This window comes from Dendrobates tinctorius, unplaced genomic scaffold (genome assembly GCF_039654945.1).
Source record: "Dendrobates tinctorius isolate UK_male_01 unplaced genomic scaffold, ASM3965494v1 ptg000133l, whole genome shotgun sequence".
Taxonomy (NCBI): domain Eukaryota; kingdom Metazoa; phylum Chordata; class Amphibia; order Anura; family Dendrobatidae; genus Dendrobates; species Dendrobates tinctorius.
This window is the reverse complement of record NW_027361801.1, coordinates 25594084-25615000: the sequence shown is the minus strand read 5'-3', so window position 1 is coordinate 25615000 and position 20917 is coordinate 25594084. Positions and strand designations below refer to the sequence as shown.

The 20917-nt window shown below is 42.0% G+C and overlaps 1 protein-coding gene across 2 annotated transcripts in view; it reads left to right on the top strand.

Moving 5' to 3' along the window:
• Positions 1–20917, top strand: part of FGF13 (fibroblast growth factor 13) — a 509769-nt gene that overhangs the window by 905 nt on the left and 487947 nt on the right. The gene's annotated exons all lie outside the window — the stretch shown is intronic.

Here is a 20917-nt window from a genome sequence, read left to right as displayed (position 1 = left end):
AGACATGTCACCTTGTACTTAAAGGTCCATGAAACCTAAAGTAATCAGAATAAAATCCATATTGTCCTCTCATAAGAATGTTGTACAATCCATAGATAATCTCAGCTTTCTGGTATGTAATATTTTCTTGGACAACCTCTTGGAAAACCAATTGGTGACCCCTATAGTCAACCTCTCTCCATGGCCTGGAATTGCTGCTTACAGCAAATGATAGACTGTAGAGTGCAGACTTTGGTTTCATTGTGGCTCTCGGCGTTTTCCATGAAGTCTCCTACTTTGGCACATGTTGCAGTCGTCTTATGTCACTGCACAGGGGGGTACATAGCGTTAGCTGGAGGTAGCACCCAATGCCTGGTGACGTGAAGCCATCAGCTGCTCTTCTGGAGGATCAATAATGCTAATCTTCCAGTGTCACATTAGGAAGTCTCTCCCTACGTAGAAAGGCGGCGCTTTCTGCAAGAACTGGATGTGTGCTATGTTATGTTTCCCACTATTACCATGCAATCGGCTGGCTGTGCTGCTGGATGTAAACTGGGTGACAATTGCCATGGAGACAAGGAGGGCAGCAGGGGGTGGGGAGGTATATCACACCGCCGCTGCATTAGTTTCATTTGCATCCTGAGCACCAGCAGTGGCAGGAGCGGTGACCAAGTCCAGGTAGTCGGCCACCACTAGAAGTCACACAAGTTTATGATTGACGTGAGCGAAACAGGCACAGTAAGAGACAGAAGGCAACGCGGACCCCAGAGGGGATCACAACATATTCCCAGTCGTTACTATTATTATTATTTATCACTTTATTGTTTCCAAATAATGATTAGCGTTCACCATCTGTATACTTGTACAATATTTACACCAGTATTGTAGCAGTAAAGTGTCTGCGATCTAGTGAGCACAGTATCTATCAATCGATCGATCTGTCCGTCCCATCGTCTATCTGTAATCTATCTATGAAGGAAAACTAAAAAAGTTAGAAATTTGAGTACAGAGCCTCCCAGGTACATGTCAGTCCCCATTAGAATCAGCACACCATCTTGTGTAGAAAAAATGCTATTTAGTAACCCATAAAGTGACATTTTGGCTCCAAGTGTGAGTGATTCTCAAGCTTGAGAAAGGTTTGTACTTGGAGCTGAAATGTCACTTTATGGGTTACTAAATAGCATTTTTTCTGCACAAGATGGTGTGCTGATTCTAACTTTTTTTTTGCTATCTATGTAAATTAAAAAAAAACAAAAGCAGCACTCCATTAAGGAATTAGAAAAACTGTGATTTAATAGCCCATCAGCAATGTTTCAGTTCTGTTGAGAGTCCCTTTCTCAACTCTTAAGAAAGATTCTCAACAGAACCCAAAAGTTGGTGATGGGCTATTAAATCACAGTTTGTGCTGCTTTTGTTTTTTGCTATCTGGTAATTGCCTGGAAGAGTTGCACCCATGTAAACTTTTATTTATCTATCTGTTTATCTATCATCTATCTACAGTGGGTACGGAAAGTATTCAGACCCCTTTAAATTTATTCTCGCTTTGTTTCATTTCAGCCATTTGGTAAAAAAAAGTTCATAGTTTCTCATTAATGTGCACTCTGCACCCCATCTTGACTGAAAAAAAAAACAGAAATGTATTCCGACCCTTTGCTCAGACACTCATATTTAAGTCACATGCTGTCCATTTCCTTGAGATGATTCTACTCCTTCATTGGAGTCCAGCTTTGTTTAATTAAACTGATTTGTAAAGGCACACATCTGTCTATATACGACCTCACAGCTCACAGTGCATGTCAGACCAAATGAGAATCATGAGGTCAAAGGAACTAGCCAAGGAGCTCAGAGACAGAATTGTGGCAAGTAGAGTTGAGCGACTTTGGTCGGATCAGGTTTCATGAAATAAAATTTGTTTCAGATGAAACTGTTCCGACTAGGGCAAAAAAAAGTCGGAATTTCGTCCGTTGAGTGGATGAATGTCATCCGCTCAATGCAGACTTTTATTTCCCATTGACTTGCATTGGGGTCGGGTTTCGGACGAAACTCCGACTTTTTTTGCCCTAGTCGGACCAGTTTCATCTGAAACAAATTTTGTTTCATGAAACCCAATCCAACCAAAGTCGCTCAACTCTAGTGGCAAGGCACAGATCTGGTCAAGGTTACAAAAGAATTTCTGCAATACTCAAGGTTTCTAAGAGCACCGTGGCCTCCATAATTCTTAAATGGAAGAAGATTGGGACCACCAGAAGTCTTCCTAGACATGGCTGTCTAGCCAAACTGAGCAATTGTGGGGGAAGAGCCTTGGAGAGAGAGGTAAAGTAGAACCCCAAGATCACTGTGGCTGAGCTCCACAGATGCAGTAGGGAGATGGGAGGAAGTTCCACAAAGTCAACTATCACTGCAGCCCTCCATCAGTCGGACCTTCATGGCAGAATGGCCCAACTGTAGCTTCTCCTCAGTGCAAGACATATGAAAGCCCGCATAGTTTGCTAAAAAAACACATGAAGGACTCCCAGACTATGAGAAATAAGATTCTCTGGTCTGATGAGACGAAGATAGAACTTTTTGGTGATAATTCTAAGGGGTATTTGTGGAGAAAACAAGGCACTGCTTATCATCTGCCCAATACAATCCCAATAGTAAAACGTGGTAGCAGCATTATGCTATGGGGGTGTTTTTCAGCTGAAGAGACAGGACGACTGGTTGCAATTGAAGGAAACATGAATGCGGAAGAATGGCAGAGGATCCCCAAATCCCAAAAAAACTTGTTGCATCATTCCCAAGAAGACTCATGACAGTACTAGCTCAAAAGGGTGCTTCTACTCAATACTGAGCAAAGGGTCTGAATACTTATGACCATGTTATATTTCAGTTTTTCTGAAATAAAATAAATTTGCAAAACTTTCTACATTTCTGGTTTTTATCAGTCAAGATGCGGTGCAGAGTGTACATTAATAAGAAAAAAATGAACTTTTTTGAATTTACCAAATGGCTGCAATGAAACAAAGAGTGAAAAATCTAAAGGTTTCTGAATACTTTCCGTGCTCACACTATCCTTTATCTATCTATCTATCTATCTATCTATCTATCTATCTATCTATCCTGTCTTGGAAAAAAACACTAAAGTGGAATTATGCATATATTCTTTCTTTCTTACTTAGTTTCTCAATCTCTTTATCTTACCTTTTATTTCGCTGTTAACATAGATATTAACTATTAGAAAAGCAAGACTATGTAGGATGTATCTACCATATAGTATCTATGTTTTGGAGGTTTTTTTTCTTTCTTTCTTTTTTTTTCCCTCCTTCTTTCTTCTTTTTCCTTCCTTTTATTTCCTACATCTTTCTTTCTTCCTTATATAAACTTAGTTCACTCACTACAGGTGTTGCACATTTGCACTTTTACCTTGTGTTGTGGTGAACAAGCCTAATACTATCGACCAAAGTAGCAAGCTTTCAAATATATTTCAAAGGTGAAACTATCGCCTATAGCAGGGGTCCCCAACCTGTAGCTCGGGAGCCACATGTGGCTCGCGGGCCTGTGATATGTGGCTCGCGACTGCCTGCCAGCTTGGTGCAGTAGCACCAGGTGTAAATAACTATTAAGAGCAGATCTCTAAATGGTGACTTGTGTGTAGCCCTGTACAGAAGAGCAGATCTGAATGGGGGTGAGATAGGAAACCGTGGAGCTTGGCATACTGCCTTGGTGTGATTTCAGTGGAAAAGCTTTGGTTGTCATTATACCGGTAATGGGGGCTCTGGGTGTAACTACTTTGAGTGGGGAAGGAGCTGGTTGTGGCTCCCGACCCTCTTTCAAAGCTGGATGTGGCTCTCAAGGTCAGAAAGCTTGGGGACCTCTGGCCTATAGAGACAATGGAGTGTCACAACCACCAGTTAAAAGCCTTGTATTCACAATTCTTTAAAAATGATCATACATTTACCATGTGATAAGGCTTTAGAGGGGTTATCCGGCCTTCTGCTAACAGTATGCAGTCATTCTTTATGCCTGCAGATTCCTGATTCCTTAAGGGCCTGTCACACTAAGCGATATCGCTAGGAATATCGCTATAACGTCACTGATTTTGTGACGTTATAGCAATATTGCTAGCGATATCGCTATGTCTGATACTTACCTCCGACCGCTCCCCCGCTGGTTATCGCTGATCGCGCGAGAACGTCCAGGACTGTTTCTCGTTGTCTGCTTCCTGCTGGGGCTTCCTGCTGTGGAGACGAGCGACGCATGGACGCGGGTGGGAGGACGTCTGGATCGCCTCGTCTGACACGTAAGTAGCGACCCCCGACCCCTGCGATGTCGCTGGTGAGATCTGCCTGTGTGGCAACTCACTAGCGACCACTTAGCGATGCACCAGCGATCCTGACCGTGTCATATCATTGGTTGGGATCGCCGGTGCATCGCTAAGTGTGACAGTACCTTTACAGCATGTCATTTGGACACTGTCCAGATTCTTTGCTCAATACAAGTGGATTGAGAGAGAACAAGCACATCTAGTGGGTATGTAAGTGAATTGAGTGAGGCCGCGCACATCTAGTCAGAATGTGGCCGGACGTATGCAAATCACATGTTTCACTGCAGCTCTCGGAGGATTCGGGAATTGTGCGGTGCACGTGCTTTAAGGGTTTAGAAGTCTACAATTGCAGAGTGACATAGATTGACTGCAGACTTTTAGTAGAAAGCTGGAAAACTTCTTTCAGAGGTGCAAAGCACAGTGAGGGATCAGGGTACAGCCAGACATAAAGTTGCCATTATCATGTATATTAAAGGGGTTGTCCACTACTAGGACATCCCCTTCTCATACCCCACACTTAGCCCTGAGAAAATAAAAATCCTATACTCACCTCTCGTGCCAGCGGTGCCGACACTCGCGGTGTCGGAGCTTCCGTGTGGTTGTGATGACATATGAACACAGCACCCAATCAGAACTGGCGTCCTTATCTCCGCCTTCTGTCCAATTGAACAAGAAGAGGAAGTCAAAGATCATCTGCAGTCCAGACTTCCTCTTCATTTTCTATTTGTCCCAAGGTGGAGACAATGACACCATCGCTAGGCTCGGGGAGAGCAAGAGGCGACACCGCTGAAACAGCGCCGGCACAGGAGGTGAGTTGTAGGCTTGTTCATTTTATCAGTGCCAAGCGTGGGGAATGAGAAGGAATTGTCCAAGTAATGAACAACCCCTTTAAGATAAGTATCAAAATTGCATCAAATTGCCTGCTACAATGATAGATCTGACTAGTGTTCTTTATTCTGCGGAGATCCTACAACACAAATGTATTTATTGCAGGATTTATATAGAATCTGACCCAGTGGTCCAGGTCCATTATTGCTTCAGGCGAGTTGTTACTACTACATGTGAATGGACAACTTTGTGTCTGGTTGTACCCAAATCCTTGACAATGTTTTTGACCTTTTTTTAGGCGACTTCCTATGTGATACATGCATGTTTTTAAAGAATGATAAATAATTGGCTTTTTAATAATGATAGTTATTTGACTCTATTGTCTTCATAGGCAATAGTGATTATTACAGTGATATTATGAGTTATTACTGGAGGTCAATATAAAGAATTTGTCCATAATGATCCTATACAGTGCACTGTAAACAGTGATATAAAGGTAAAACTTCCACCAATAAAATCCAAAGAGCGGCATTTAGGTTTATGGTATTTATGTTTATGGATATTATATTCAGCCATAAAAGTAGAAGTCGCGTTCCTGAGGGGTAAAGCCTGTGCTGCAGTACACTAAGATTTTATGGATGCACTGCACTCTCCATAGAGAACATAGAAATCCTAAATTTCACTTGATGCAATGATTCTACGATGCACCTTGCAAGTATTTATACTGAAAATGTCTCCTCTATGTGGCTGGTGACTACAGGATCAATCAATGCTATAAACAATGTCAACTATTGGCATAAGCTTCTGTCATAGAGCTGTGAAAAATGAGGATGAATGAACTCATGGAGATCAACATCCAACACTGCGGAGACACCATCACATGTTTCTCAACGCAGTGATTCTAGAGCAATGCCCCCATCCCTTATGGGAAATATGCAAAAATATGCAAAACACAAGCCGCGGAGACACCATCACATGTTTCTCAACGCAAGCAATGACTAGCCAGGTCTTTCCCCGGGAAGGAACAACCACAGGAAGGGCAGTCTCCAATGAAGGAAACCACCTATGCCAAAACATAGTATCCATCGACAGACAGCTGTTTCGGGTTATTGCCCCTCATCAGTGTGGAGTAGGAATCTGGCCAGTAGGAGTAATGCCTAGTAGAAGACTGTGAAAAATGAATACTCCACATTGATGAGGAGCAATACCCCGAAACAGCTGTCTGTGGATGGATACCATGTTTTGGCATAGGTGGTTTCCTTCATTGGAGACTGCCCTTCCCATGGTTGTTCCTTCCCGGGGAAAGACGTGGCTAGTCATTGCTTGCGTTGAGAAACATGTGATGGTGTCTCCGTGGCTTGTGTTTTGCATATCTGTCGTAGAGCTGGCATTCCTACGGGGAGGAAAACGGTAGCTCATTGTCTGAGAGGTGACAGCAGAGAACGGACACCTTTCATCTCAATGTATGGAGCGTCCATGTAATCTGCTCTTGTAACCGAGCCCTCCACATGCGCAGTGGATGGACCCTCACACATCGAGTTGCTGGCAAGTGAAGATTCTGATAAGAGAAAGTCCTTGTGATTTTTCTTCTTCATATATTTTGTCTATTTTTCTGCCTCTTATACATATATGTGCTTATCGTTGACACCTCTGAGCCATGAGAACAGTGAGCTGTATTAGTACAATGTTGCACACACCATGATAAAAGTGTGTGATACACCAGGCAGAGGCCGATCTGCTGGACATGTGCTTCCCTGGGGTCTGTACTTAGACATGGGAACAATATTGCAATGGTTTCAAATAATGACAAAAACCCACTACACCCATCATGAGGAGGGAACAGGGGAGAGTTAGGTTAGCGAGTTAGGTTAGCGAGTTGAAGTGATAGACTTGTCGAAAGAGATACATTTTTAAAGCACACTAAAAAACATGGGGGTTAGATATTAGTCATATCGTTTGGGGTAGTGCATTCTACACACTGGCACAGCATGATAGTAGTCTTGGAGGTGAAGGGGTGAGGTTCGTACTATGGAGGATGTTAGTCTTAGAACAGTTGCAGGACAAAGGGCACAAGTAGGATGATAGATGAAGGAGGAGATGTAGGTGGTACAGAACTGTGGAGCACTTTTTGGGTGAGAAAGATAAATTTCTATTGTATTCCGTAATGGATGGATAACCAGTGCAATTACTGGCACAGGGTAGAGGCATTGGTGTAGCGGCTAGACAGAAATACAAACCTGGCTGCTGCATTTAGGACAGATTGCAGAGGAGAAAGTTTGGTTAGAGGGAGACTAATCAGTAGAGAGTTGCAAAGAGTAGACAAGAATGGATAAGAGTGACAGTAAGAATTTTTTCAGTTTCAAAGGTGAGAAAAGGTTGGATTCTGGAGATATTTTTTAAGATGCAGGTGACATGAGCGAGTGATTGGATATAGTGAACAAAGGAAAGTTCTGTGTCAAAGATGACCTCAAGACAGCGAGCGTGCCGCTTGTGAGTTATGGTTGAGTCACCCAAGGTAATTGCAATTTTGGGTATAGGCAGGTGAGTAGAGGGGGGAAACATGAGAAGTTCAGTTTTGGAAACATTGAGTTTCAGAGTTTAAGATAGAGGAAGGACATGGTGTTAGTGACAACAGACAGACAATGATGTCAGGAGACCATGTATATAATTGGGTGTCATCAGCATAGAGCTGGGACTGAAAACTAAATCTACTGATTGTTTGTCCAATAGGGGCAGGTTATAGGGAGAAGAGGAGGAGGCTTAGGACTGATCCTTGAGGACCCCCGACAGTAATGGGGAAAAGGGGAGGGAGATGATTTATCTATCTTTTTTTATCAGTCTACTCTATCAATAATATTTTTTTATCTTAAGACATATATGTCAAGAGGTTTTTGTTATGTAATCTGAAGACAACATGATGTAGGAGTTAAAACACTGAATTTAGCGATTTTTAACTTATCAAACTGTGTGCTGTTATTTGCTTACAATAAAGATTTAGTCACCAGGAGATTATCACTGCTGGACTAGGTCTCATGTGCCTTCTAGGCTGGCCACACCCCCTACTCTGATATGCAGCTCACTGACAAGACAATTTACACAGAAAGCAGTGGAGTGGGCGGGGCTAGCTTTCTGTGCTCTGCTTCCTGTTACAACTAAAAACTCTGATTATGTCACAACTGCTGCACACAATAAGCTAAGTGATACATTGTAGGAATCAAGGTCTATTTTCCTACATTATGCTGCCCTGACATGAGGTGACAAAAACCTGGAGAGAGATTCCCTCAAGGCTATGTGCACACGTTGCAGATTCTGCTGCGTTTCCGCAGCGGTTTTAGCCCTGCGGAAACGCAGCAGTTCCACAGACATGGTACATTACCATGTTATCCAATGGTATTTTAAAACCGCTGTGCTCACGCTGTGTTTTTTTCCGCGCGGTTTTGCTGCAGTTTACAAACCGCAGCATGTCAATTGTTTGTGCGGATTCCGCAGCGGTTTCACACCTTTAACATACTAGAGGTGTGAAACCGCAGGGCAAAACCGCAGGCTAATCCACAGGAAAACCGCAGGTCACTTTACCTGCGGTTTTACCTGCGGATCTGCACGGAAAAAGCCGCAGGTGAATCTGCAGCGTGTGCACATAGCCTTAATATATCTGTTATCTATATTTTTTCTATTTGTCTCTACAGCTATCAGTCTATGTATTACCCTATCTTTATCTTTTTGCCATCTGTCTTTTCTCAAATTAATCTATATTCATCTTTCTATCTGTCAAGCATTCTATCTATTATCTATTATTCATCTATCTATTATCTATCTAGCTCTACATTATCTATCTATCTATCATCATTTTATCATCTATATCTATCTATCCATTATCTTTCTCTCTATCATCTATCTGTATCTATCTATCCATCCATCTATCCATCCATCCTTTTATATGTATCTCAGTCATATTACATGTTTACCCTCCTATCCATCTACATTATGTTCCAATCTTATTTTCATACCAAATATTTAGACTGACTATAAGCCATTTTCAGGTATAGTGGATGTGACACTGTAGCTATTCATCATGCTAACTGCTCAGCTGAATACTGCAATATGTTATCGCTATACATTTTGCATCTGAGTCAACAAATTTAAATAAAAAATGAATTGAAAAAGAAAACTATGGATTGTTCCAAGCTCAAATACTAAAATACTGTATGAGCTAATACTGACCGGCCCAAGATGCAATGAGAACTATGACAACTAATGAACATTAATTCATTAATCACACCTCTACCACATACAACATGAAATTATTTTTTTCAATCATGCTGGCAGTCTTGGTTTTAGTGGAGTTTCTAATTTAAATGTTTTTTTTTTGTCAGAGCAGGATTTCATGAAGTCTCTATCACAATGCTGGAATGCAGAGGAAATATAATGCTCCTGTCACATTTCCTGCCCAGTAGAGGAGGTGTTTGTTACTGGTATTGCCTATGTGACATTCTAGCTTGTTACTGGTGTTTCCTATGCGACATTCTAGCTCGTTACTGGTGTTGCCTATGTGACATTCTAGCTTGTTACTGGTGTTGCCTACGTGACATTCTAGCTTGTTACCGGTGTTTCCTATGCGACATTCTAGCTTGTTACTGGTGTTGCCTATGTGACATTCTGTCCTTTGTGTCAGTTTTAGAATATGGGGTATAATAATGATTTCTAGAGTACGTTGCTTTTGTACAAAATGACTTGTTAGTTTATTTGCATTTTGCAGAGGTACCGTAATTAGTTTTCAATATTAATATTATCCTATGTGTAATTCTACATAAGCGATATGCAAACATAATAAGATGTTACAACCTGTGTTAACATTAACCAGGTGTGATAAATAACATTGCACTACTGCTGGGCTAAGTCATTTATCATGATGACCAATTTTCTGCTCCTTCTTTAATTTGTACAGATTAGCAGGGGTATGCAGCAATTTTAAAAGAGCACAGGTTCCAAAAAAAAGAGATGGAAAAATTCTTCTCCGTTCTTCATCATCCTCCTGATACTCTCTGTGACAACTGTCTGCTACTACTTCACACATACATGTGCTAGTATTCTTGGAACATTGCTGGGTTCAAAAGTGATTTACCTTGGGTAATTCAGGTAACAACTATTACGTTCTCTGTAGTCATCTTGGATAATCATGAGGTAAAAGGTTTTTTTTTTTAGATTTTAATGGGTTGCACCTATGACTGACCTTCGGGAGTGTACCGCTCCCCTGAGTGCACAGCTCCCCTGAGTGCACAGCTCCCCTGAGTGCACAGCTCCCCTGAGTGCACAGCTCCCCTGAGTGCACAGCTCCCCTGAGTGCACAGCTCCCCTGAGTGCACAGCTCCCCTGAGTGCACAGCTCCCCTGAGTGCACAGCTCCCCTGAGTGCACAGCTCCCCTGAGTGCACAGCTCCGCTGAGTGCACAGCTCCGCTGAGTGCACAGCTCCGCTGAGTGCACAGCTCCGCTGAGTGCACCGCTCTGCTGAGTGCACCGCTCTGCTGAGTGCACCGCTCTGCTGAGTGTACCGCTCTGCTGAGTGCACCACTCCCCTGCTGCTTGGCTTTCTTCTAGCCACAGATAGTTTGGGCCAGCGTCATTCTCATTCTGCTGTCCTGAACTGTGCACTCTCCTATGTTGCAAAGCAGCTTTCCTTCTTAGTACAGTAGAACATAAGCTGGCTAAATCCAGCGATCTGGCCAGCTTCAGAAAAGTGCTTCCAAACTCTATAACAATGAGCTTGCAAGTGCTGCATTTCTTGCCTAGGAAACCAGCCATCTAAGATAAAGTGCAGAGGTGGTCCGTAACCTAGACAATGAGCAGTATACAATACAATTAAAAATCCCTCTATTTTTGAAAGTGGAGATAATTATTGATAAGACATAAATTGCACAGTTGCTCATTTTTTACATGCATTTAGCAATTTTACCCATTTATGATAAGAAAACCTTTTTTAAATATTGGCAGTCTATCCTTAGGATAATCGGACTGCTGGTATCTCCACCAATCAGTAGATTAAAGGGGCTGCGGTGCATCAGAAGTGTTAGTGGCTGTAAACGGTACTGTAGGTTTCTTTTATTCAAGACCATTGCTCAAAACTATTGTAGCAGAGTTGCAGTACCTTTCAAGACCACAATACAATATGTGGAGCTGTGCTTCTTCCAGTGCAGTGCAGCCTCTTTCACCAACTTATTGTTGGGGGTGATGGAAATTGGACTCCCACCAATCTGATATTGATGACCAAGCCTAAGGATAGGATATCAGTATTAAAGTCCAAGAAAACCCCTTTAACATTATCAATGTGTAATTGGATAGTTATGGCTTTATACCTATGCTGGGTTACCGGATAGCACTTACTGTTATATAATAATATAATTTTATGATTATGAGTCAGTGCTTTAGAATAAGGAAGGGTATAAAGAGGTGGTACATGAAATGAAATTGTATCTATAGTTTTATAATTTTTTTTTTTAAAGAAGTCAGATCTCTGCTGTATAAAAGTTGTGGAATTGTTAGATAATGATATAATATAAAATGAAACTCCACTTAAAGTATAATTTCAGACCATGTCATCAGTTAGAAGAGCAATAAAAGCAGTGCAGAAGGTAGTGTCGTCAGGAGCCCAGACACATACACTCCCTGACAGAAGTTATGTCGCTTATCCATGTTATGCAAATAAAAGCTTTTTATAACCTGACATTAAATTCATCCATTGGTTGTATAAATTATTCTTTTGAAAGCTGAAACCCTCCGAAATGTGGTTTAGGTTAAGAAAATAAATTGGCCTCAATGCAGAAATATTGATCATTTAATGGACACAGAATGGTCAGATTTGGGCAAGACAAAAGTTTTGTCGGCCACAGAATGTAATGTGATATTCAAACAAATAATTAACTTAAAATACAAACATATGTTGCATAACATTGGTGAATGATGTTGTGGTGCTATTAGAGTCATATTTAATATTTTGTGTGACTTCCATGAGCTTGAAGGACTGCATCCCTGTGGTTCAACAATGATTCACACAATTTATTAATAAAGTCATCAGGAATAGCAAAGAATGCTGTCTTACATGCCTCCCAGAGTTCATCTAGGTTCTTTAGTTTTGTCTTCCAAGCTTCCTCTTTCATCCTACCCCAAACATGCTCAATGATGTTCATGTCTGGTGACTGGGCTGGCCACTCCTTGAGCACCTTGATCTTTTTTGCCTGGAGGAACTTTGTTGTAGAGATGGATGTATGAGATGGAGCACCATCCTGCTGCAGAATTTGACCCCTTTTATGATTTGGAATATAAGAGGTAGCTAATACTTATTGAAATTTTAGGCTATTGATACTGCCTTCCACCTTGCAAATGTTTCGCACACCCCCATACTGAATGTAACCCCAGACCATGATGTTTCCACCACTAAATTTAACTGTTTTCTGGGTGTATTTTGGATCCATACGGACTCCTGCAGTATTTGTGTCAGCTGTGGTGTAATTCCACTGAAAATTCATCAGAGAAATCCACCTTCTGACATTTTTCTAGCGTCCATTTGTTTAGCAGGCTGTGAGAGTTTGCAAATGCCACACGGTTTTTTATTTGCCTTTTTGTTTAGTGCTGGCTTCTGGGCACTGATTCAGCCATGGAGGCCATTTCGAGGCAAAATCTCCACCTCTGCAGTGGATCTGGTCTTCAGCCTCTTGATAATCCAGGCTTTGGTCGCAGAGTGGATTTTTGGCATGTTGTCAGAGCTCAAGTTGCAACTCAAGTGAAGGTGTGAGGTGCTGGGTTTCTTTTTATACATACCCACTAATTAACCGATCATTTACAGAGCACAGGTGAGGATGTAAACTAGGATTGGGTGCATTATATGACCAGGCGACAAAACTTTTGTCTTGCCAAAATCTGACCATTCTGTGTCCATTAAATGATCAATATTTCTGCATTGATGCCAATTTATACTCTTAACCTAAACCACATTTCGGAGGGTTTCGGCTTTGAAAAAGAATAATTTATACAACCAATGGATGAATTTAACGTCAGATTATAAGCTTTTATTTACATAACATGGATAAGCGACATAACTTCTGTCAGGGAGTGTAGGGTGCTAGCTGACAACTCACCTTCGAGAGAAGGTGCCACACAGCTAGAGTGACATAAACACGTCAGAAGTTTATATTGATTGTGGTCCAGGCACTGAGAACCCCAATAATTTGCATGAATCAAGGTACAAAATGCCTCAGTGCAGGCAATGCACCTCTTCTTGGGTAAGAACTGCTGTATTTAGTTGATTTTTTACCTTGTTTGGTGCTATCTGAAAAAAGGTTATGATACTATAGGATGGGTTTATTGTGACCGTGGTGACATTACCAATGAGAATCCTGGAGGATTAAGTGGATGGTCAAATCTGGGTAAAGAGTGTATAGGTCTTGTTGCCATAACTTAGAGGGGTTGTTCACTACTCAGACAACCTTTTTCTGAATCCCTGTTTTCCCTTTAGTAAACTAATTACTTTTATACCTACTACCGATGCTGTTCGAGCGGTGTCGGCAATGGCTCTCCCAAAGATCGCATGACATTGTTATGTCACCCAATCAATGTGGCCAATCAGCCTTTCACTCTCCTTCACACAAGTCAAGACATCTGAAGATAGTCCTAGAGCAGTCGCAGCTCTCACTTCCTCAAATATGTCCATAGGAGAGGAGAGTGAAGCAGCTGTGGATTGGCCAGTACCGACACCGCTGGAATGTCGCCATCTCCACATGTGTGTTGTGGAGAAACGTAGAGATTGAGAAGGAGCTGTCAGGGTAGTGGACAGCACTTTTAACTATTGTATGACATTCATGTGTCATGAAAAATATGGAGAGTTTGAGGATTTTTATTGTATTTGAGTCTCCACTGGATTTCACTTTTATGTAAACCATGGATTGCACGCCATCTTCAGACTTGAATGACTGATTTAGTCATAAAATCTAAGTCAATCAAATCTAAATCTAAATGTGATCTCCAATTAATTTATAGTGTACATGTTCATTTATAAATACATTGCATTATTTATCTAGTACAGATCCTAAATTACAGCTTGTGTTATAATCTAGAGCTGCATTTACAAAATTAAAGTCTTCAGAGATGAAGTTTCCCAACATTATTTGTTGACTTACTGACTGCACCGAGCTTTTTATGGATTAATTCAATTCTATGGAGTGTATTAATATACGGTATCAGGCACTGTACATTAATTTGAGGTCAGTTTATTTCTTTACCTTGTAATCGTTATTAGGTAGGTATCTGACAACAATTTTATCTGCTTCCAATGGCAACCAGCAGAATTTTGACTACAGCTCTGGATTACTGTATAATACAGGCAACAAGTCAAGGGAATCTTTCAGCAGGATTTCACACTCCATGCTAATTATATGCGCCGCCTCCTCCTACTTGTCTGATGGCTCCTTTACCTGAATTCCCACAGCTGTCAGTCAAACAGGAAGAGGCGGTGCTGGGTGGAGAATAGAGCTGGAGTGGCAGAGGCTTCAGATCTACTATAGCTCTTCAGCCTCATTTGAATATCATTTCAAATGCCGATTTCTCCGCAATGGTGGAATTGACTCGCCATGTATCGGTATTGCTGGACTTGTCTTTGAAAGCGCTACATGCACATAAATAGTTTTGGGCAGAAAATTCTTGTGACAGATTCCTTTTCAGGTGGGTCACAAGTCTTGCAATTACAATAGAGCCAGTGGTTAGGGTGCTTTCACACTGCATTTTGCAACCCTTTCTTTGGTACTGTCAGGGCTTAAGTCCAAACCCTACCGGCCCCTTTAAAACTGGATTCGGGCATGTGCGCCTATAGGGCCATAGACTATAATGGTGGTGACACAGTGGACGTGCATAATTTTCTGCCATATGCGCCTACTGGATTCAGTCTACTACATCTGGGTGTCTGCCTCCAGTAGGCATTTACACCCAAATGCCATTTTGTGGGTTGGTTTAGATGTAAACCTCGACGGGACCAACGAACAGGTGGCAAACGCAACGTGAAAGCACCCTTAGACATTACCACCATATTTCTTGTTTTTTAAACTCAGTTTTAATATGATGCCATTATCAAGAGAGCGACATTTAAATAGTGAGGCACAATAGAAAAGTGCCACAGTCTATGTGTAGAAATGGGGAATAGTTCATAGTTTTCATCCTGCCAGGCAAAGCAATAGCGTGTGCGGGTAGGAAGAGTAATTAGTTTAATAGCATCATAATTAAGAGAATGTGATTCAGACTTTTCACCGCGGTCTTACATCCTGAATCCCTTTGATGATAAGGATATAATACAATTTACAAAATCTTTAATGGGTCCTGGGAGTATATTGCACGCTGTGCCTGTTTGAAGTGTCAGTGGGAATCTACGACAGGTGCAAACACTAATGTCTGCAAACTTCTTGTTATGGATGACTCTGGATGGCAGACTTAAGGTGCTAAATAGTTATCTTCCATTGTAGGTATCTCTGGCTCTAAGTTAACCGATGTCAAGAACATTCTGTTGATACATTGTTTTTTTTGAGTCATTGTTATTAAGTGCTTAATTTTGGTCATTTCATGCACCTACGTACATGACTTTCAGCAGTTATATTGGAAGTTAATAATTGAAGAAAATCGTCTCAAAAGTAATATGAGCAGTTGATGATATTCATCATATCAAGGGTCCTTTGTAAATGTTTTATATATATGTTAATTATTTAAAAAGTTTTTGAACAATATATAGGAATGTCACAAAATGGAAGAGTTTGTGAAATGTGCAACCTGGAAATGTTTTTTGGCAAGAATTATCCCACAGTTTATTACCATTGGGTTGCTAAGTTTGGGAAACCCATTTGCAAATATCTCATTAATGAAGTATAGATTTATAGAGGGGTTTCCTTTTTAGAATATTTCATGTATTAGCTTGTACAAAGCGCAGCTACAAAAGTGACTTGTTGTGGAGGACCTGACATGCCATTTAACTAATGGTCAACCAACTGATTTCAATGGGACCCATGCAATGCTTAATTTCACCTATGGTGGTTTTTCAGGTTTCCAAATAGATTACAGCTGGGCACTGAGGTTAAGCAATAGAAGGTTCCCAAACTCCAGTCCTCGCGGACCCCAACAGGTCATGTTTTCAGGATTTCCAAAGTGTTACACATGTGAGAGAATTCCTGATGCCTTGATGATACTTCCATCACATGTGAAATACTAAGGAAATCCTGAAAACATAACATGTTGGGGGCCGTGAGGACTGGAGTTTGGGAAACACTGATCTAAAAGAAAAGAGATTTTTAAAGCAGACAAACCCTTAAATGGAGTCAATCAGCACAAAATGATTGTTCAAACCAGGCACAGGTGCTCAGTGCGTCATTGGCATGGCCAAAAAGTTCAGTGCACCTTCCCACCTACTTGTTTTCCATCCATCTTCACCCAGAGATAATAAAAAAAAGCTAGGTGGCAAGTTGAATTAACATTGTTTGGCTGTGCCAAGAGTGTACAAGCACCTGTGAACGGCCACTATGTACAAACAGATGTCGTTTAAAGGGGTTTTGTGGAACACTTTCTTTTTTTTTGCTTCTGGCTTAAGAGCTTTCATGGAGGTAGTTATCTGCCTGCCTGTTCTTCCCAGTACCAATCTCTGCCAGCATAGAACGGTCACAAACGGCTCCTGGTGGCGATTCCGTGGCTTCCACTGATGTCATGTCGATACAGCATTTTCTTCTCTTCTGCTCTACTCTCTAACTGCAGGGAGCCAGCTATCAATCACCATGACACCATTCCCCATCGGCAGAAAAGCCCCAAAGAGATGCTCTATTGATGTGAAGCAGCTGAATCGCCGTCAGGAGCGGTCAATTATTTTCCATTGGATTTTCCAACTACTCCAGAGTCGTCTGATCTGTCCTTTACATCTGCCCCTCTTCTTGATCACTTACAGTTGGAGAGAAAGAGAAAACATGACTACAGGATCTGACTACATTAGAGTTGTTTGTAGTCTGTTACCATGGCGAAGTCTGCTGTTGTAGACACAAAATGAGAAATGTTTACAATGACATTTACAGTTATCTAATATGTTATTTCTTTTTTCATCTTAAATTGCAACTAAAAAAAAGATTACAAGTCTGCAGCTACTACCCTTTTAAAGTTTCTTTCTAATTCCATATAAAACATTACCTTATTGTATAATAAAATGCATTGAGTGAACATCTCAGCAAAATTATATCTGACCAGCTCATCCCAGTGTCATCTATATATAAGAACCATTTCTGGTAATTATGTAGGACCATTCTGAGGTTATTTTGCTGATTTGCTCCTCCCTAGAAGTTCTCCAGGCAGAATATTAGACGATTCGCCTCTGGCCAGGAAAAAGTGTATTGTTTCTATTATCTTGTATTCTTAGAAAACAGAATTGTCTATAAAAGTTCCCCTCACTCTTTATTTCCTAGTTTGTCTCTTTTCTTACTACTCTTCTAGCCGCATCATAGCTTCCGGCCGCTTCTGTCAGCCCCTTCAGCTCAGAAGTCACTCAGTAATTAGCCCACTGCTGGGGACTGGGTGTCCACACTGTCCAAAGATGGAACATTTCTGAAAGAGTTTTTAATTAAATAAATCTCCTAGTGCCTGCAGCTTGTAGAAAATGCTGATCTCGTTCAGAAGAAGCAGATTAAGAAAAAAAGTAAAAACTCTCAGACATGAAAATCCTAGAAAAGTGATTTAATATAGCTGAAAAGACAAACTGTAGTGAAATATTTATGTTTTAATAATAACACTTTACCCATGGGACTGGATATGTAAATCTTAATAACCCAGTCATAATCACCTCGAGGAACTTACCTGAAGCCAGCGCAGGCCACTCCATGTGCTGTGCATAGACAGGAAGCAGTGATGACACCGTGCCACCAAACATCGGACTTCTACGCCCTGCAACAGGCTATAACAGTCAGGTGACTTGAGCAGCATGTCATTGGATATTCTATGATGACACACTCCTCAAAGTCACTTTACCGCTAAAGCCAGTGACAGGCTGCAGCCAGCGCTTAATTGAATAAATTTAAATAAACTGGAGAAGTGGGCAGCAACTAACAGAATGGTTTTTAACAGGGAGAAATGCAAAGTACTACATCTGGGCAATAAAAATGAAAAAAGCATATATAGAATGGGAGGAATAGAGCTAAGTGACAGCACATGTGAAAAAGACTTGGGTATACTAATAGATCACAGACTGAATATGAGTCAACAGTGTGATGCAGCAGCAAAAAAGGCAAATGCAATTCTAGGATGTATTAACAGAAGCATACAGTCTAGATCACGTGAAGTCATTATTTCCCTCTACTCCTCTTTGGTCAGACCTCATCTGGAATATTGTGTCCAGTTTTGGGCACCACATTTTAAAAAAGACATCAACAAACTGGAGCAAGTTCAGAAAAGAGCGACCAGAATGGTGACCGGTCTGCAAACCCTGTCTTATGAGGAAAGGTTGCAGGATTTGGGAATGTTTAGTTTGCAAAAGAGAAGACTGAGAGGAGACTTAATAGCTGTCTACAAATATCTAAAGGGCTGTCACATTGTAGAAGGATCAACTTTATTCTCATTTGCACAAGGAAAGACTAGAAGCAATGGGATGAAACTGAATGGGAAGAGACACAGATTAGATATTAGAAAAAACTTTTTGACAGAGTGATCAATGAGTGGAACAGGCTGCCACAAGAAGTGGTGAGTTCTCCTTCAATGGAAGTCTTCAAACAGAGGCTGGACAGACATCTGACTGGGATGATTTAGCGAATCCTGCTTTGAGCAGGGGGTTGGACCAGATGGCCCAGGAGGTCCCTTCCAACTCGACGATTCTATGATTCTATGAGCAGTGACATCACAGCGTCATGCTCTGCACAGACCCCAGAGTCGCCTTCCCTGGATCCAGATGTACAGTATGCTGGTAGGTGAGTAGGACTGAACTTGCTATGAATTACATACCCAGATCCTGGGCAAAGATTTATTTTGCCTGGACAACTACTTTAAGGATTATGTTCCTAGTGATAGTTTAGGTTAGCTGAGGCAGACCATGCGGCAGACTGTAGACCCAGATCATGCGGGTAAATCATAGAGGCAGACCAAGCGTTCACACCGTAGAGGCAGACCATGCAGCTAGACCGTAGAAGCAAACCATAGATTCAGACCATAGAGGCAGAACTTGCAAGTACGCCGTAGAGGCACATAATGCAGTCAGACCATAGAGGCATAGTCTGCCTCTATGGTTTGCATGCAGGCAAACCATAGAGGCAGACTATGCAGGCAGACCATAGAGGCAGACCATGCAGGCAGACCATAGAGGAACATAATGTAGGCAGACCATGCAGGCATACCATAGAGGAACATAATGTAGGCAGACCATGCAGGCATACCATAGAGGAACATAATGTAGGCAGACCATGCAGGCATACCATAGAGGAACATAATGTAGGCAGACCATTGAGGCAGACAATGCGTGCAGACCATGCAGGCATACTGTAGAGGCAAACTTTAGGGGCAGACCACAGACTATACAGGTAGACCATGGAGGCAGATCATAGAGCCAAATCCTAGAGGCAGACCACAATGGCAGACTATAGAAGCACTTAATGCAGACACATCATGGAGGCAGATCATAGAGGCAGATCATGCAGGCAAACCATAGAGGCAGACCATAGAGGCATACCATGCAGGCAAACCGTAGAGGCCAGACTATGCAGGCAGACCATGCAGGCAGACCATAGAGGCAGACCATGCAGGCTAACCATAGAAGCAGACTATTCAGGTAGACCATGCAGGCAGACCATAGAGGCAAACCATGGGGCAGACCATGCAGGCAGACCATAGAGGCAGTCCATGCAGGCAAAACGTAGAGGCAGACTATGCAGGCAGACCATAGAGGCAAACCATGCAGGTAGACCATAGAGGCAGACCATGTAGGCAGACCATAAATGAAGACCCTGCAGGCAGTCCATAGAGGCTGACCATGCAGGCAGACCATAGAGGCAGACCATGCACACATACCATAGAGACAGACCATGCAGGCAGACTATGCAAACAGACAATAGAGGCAGACCATGGAGGCAAACCATAAAAGCAGACTATGCAGGCAGACCATAGAGGCAGGCCATGAAACAGACCATAGAGGCAGAATCTGCAGGCAGATCATGCAAGCAGACCATAGAGGCAGACCGTGCAGGCAAACCATAGAGGCAGACCATGCAAGCAGACCATAGAGGCAGACTATGCAGGCAGACCATGCTAGCAGACCATAGAAGCAGACCATGCAGGCAGACCATAGAGGCAGACCATAGAGGCAGACCATAGAGGCAGACCATAGAGGCAGACCATAGAGGCAGACCATGCAGGCAGACCATGCAGGCAGACCATGCAGGCAGACCATGCAGGCAGACCATGCAGGCAGACCATGCAGGCAGACCATGCAGGCAGACCATGCAGGCAGACCATGCAGGCAGACCATAGAGGCAGACCGTAGAGGCAGACTATGCAGCCAGACCATAGAAGCAGACCATGCAGGCAGACCGTAGAAGCAGGCAGACCATGCAGGCAGAAAAGGAGACAATTAAAGGCTATAGACACCTGACATGGAAAATATATCGGATCGCTTGCTTAGTGTTAAATTTTAATAAAAACATGTGATCTTCCAGGGGTCATTTTACTGGCTTGGGAAAAAATACATTTTTCTTCAGTGGGAAAAAAACCGGATGAAAATGCAACACCAATGCCACATGGAAGCTATACAAATGATGCATAAG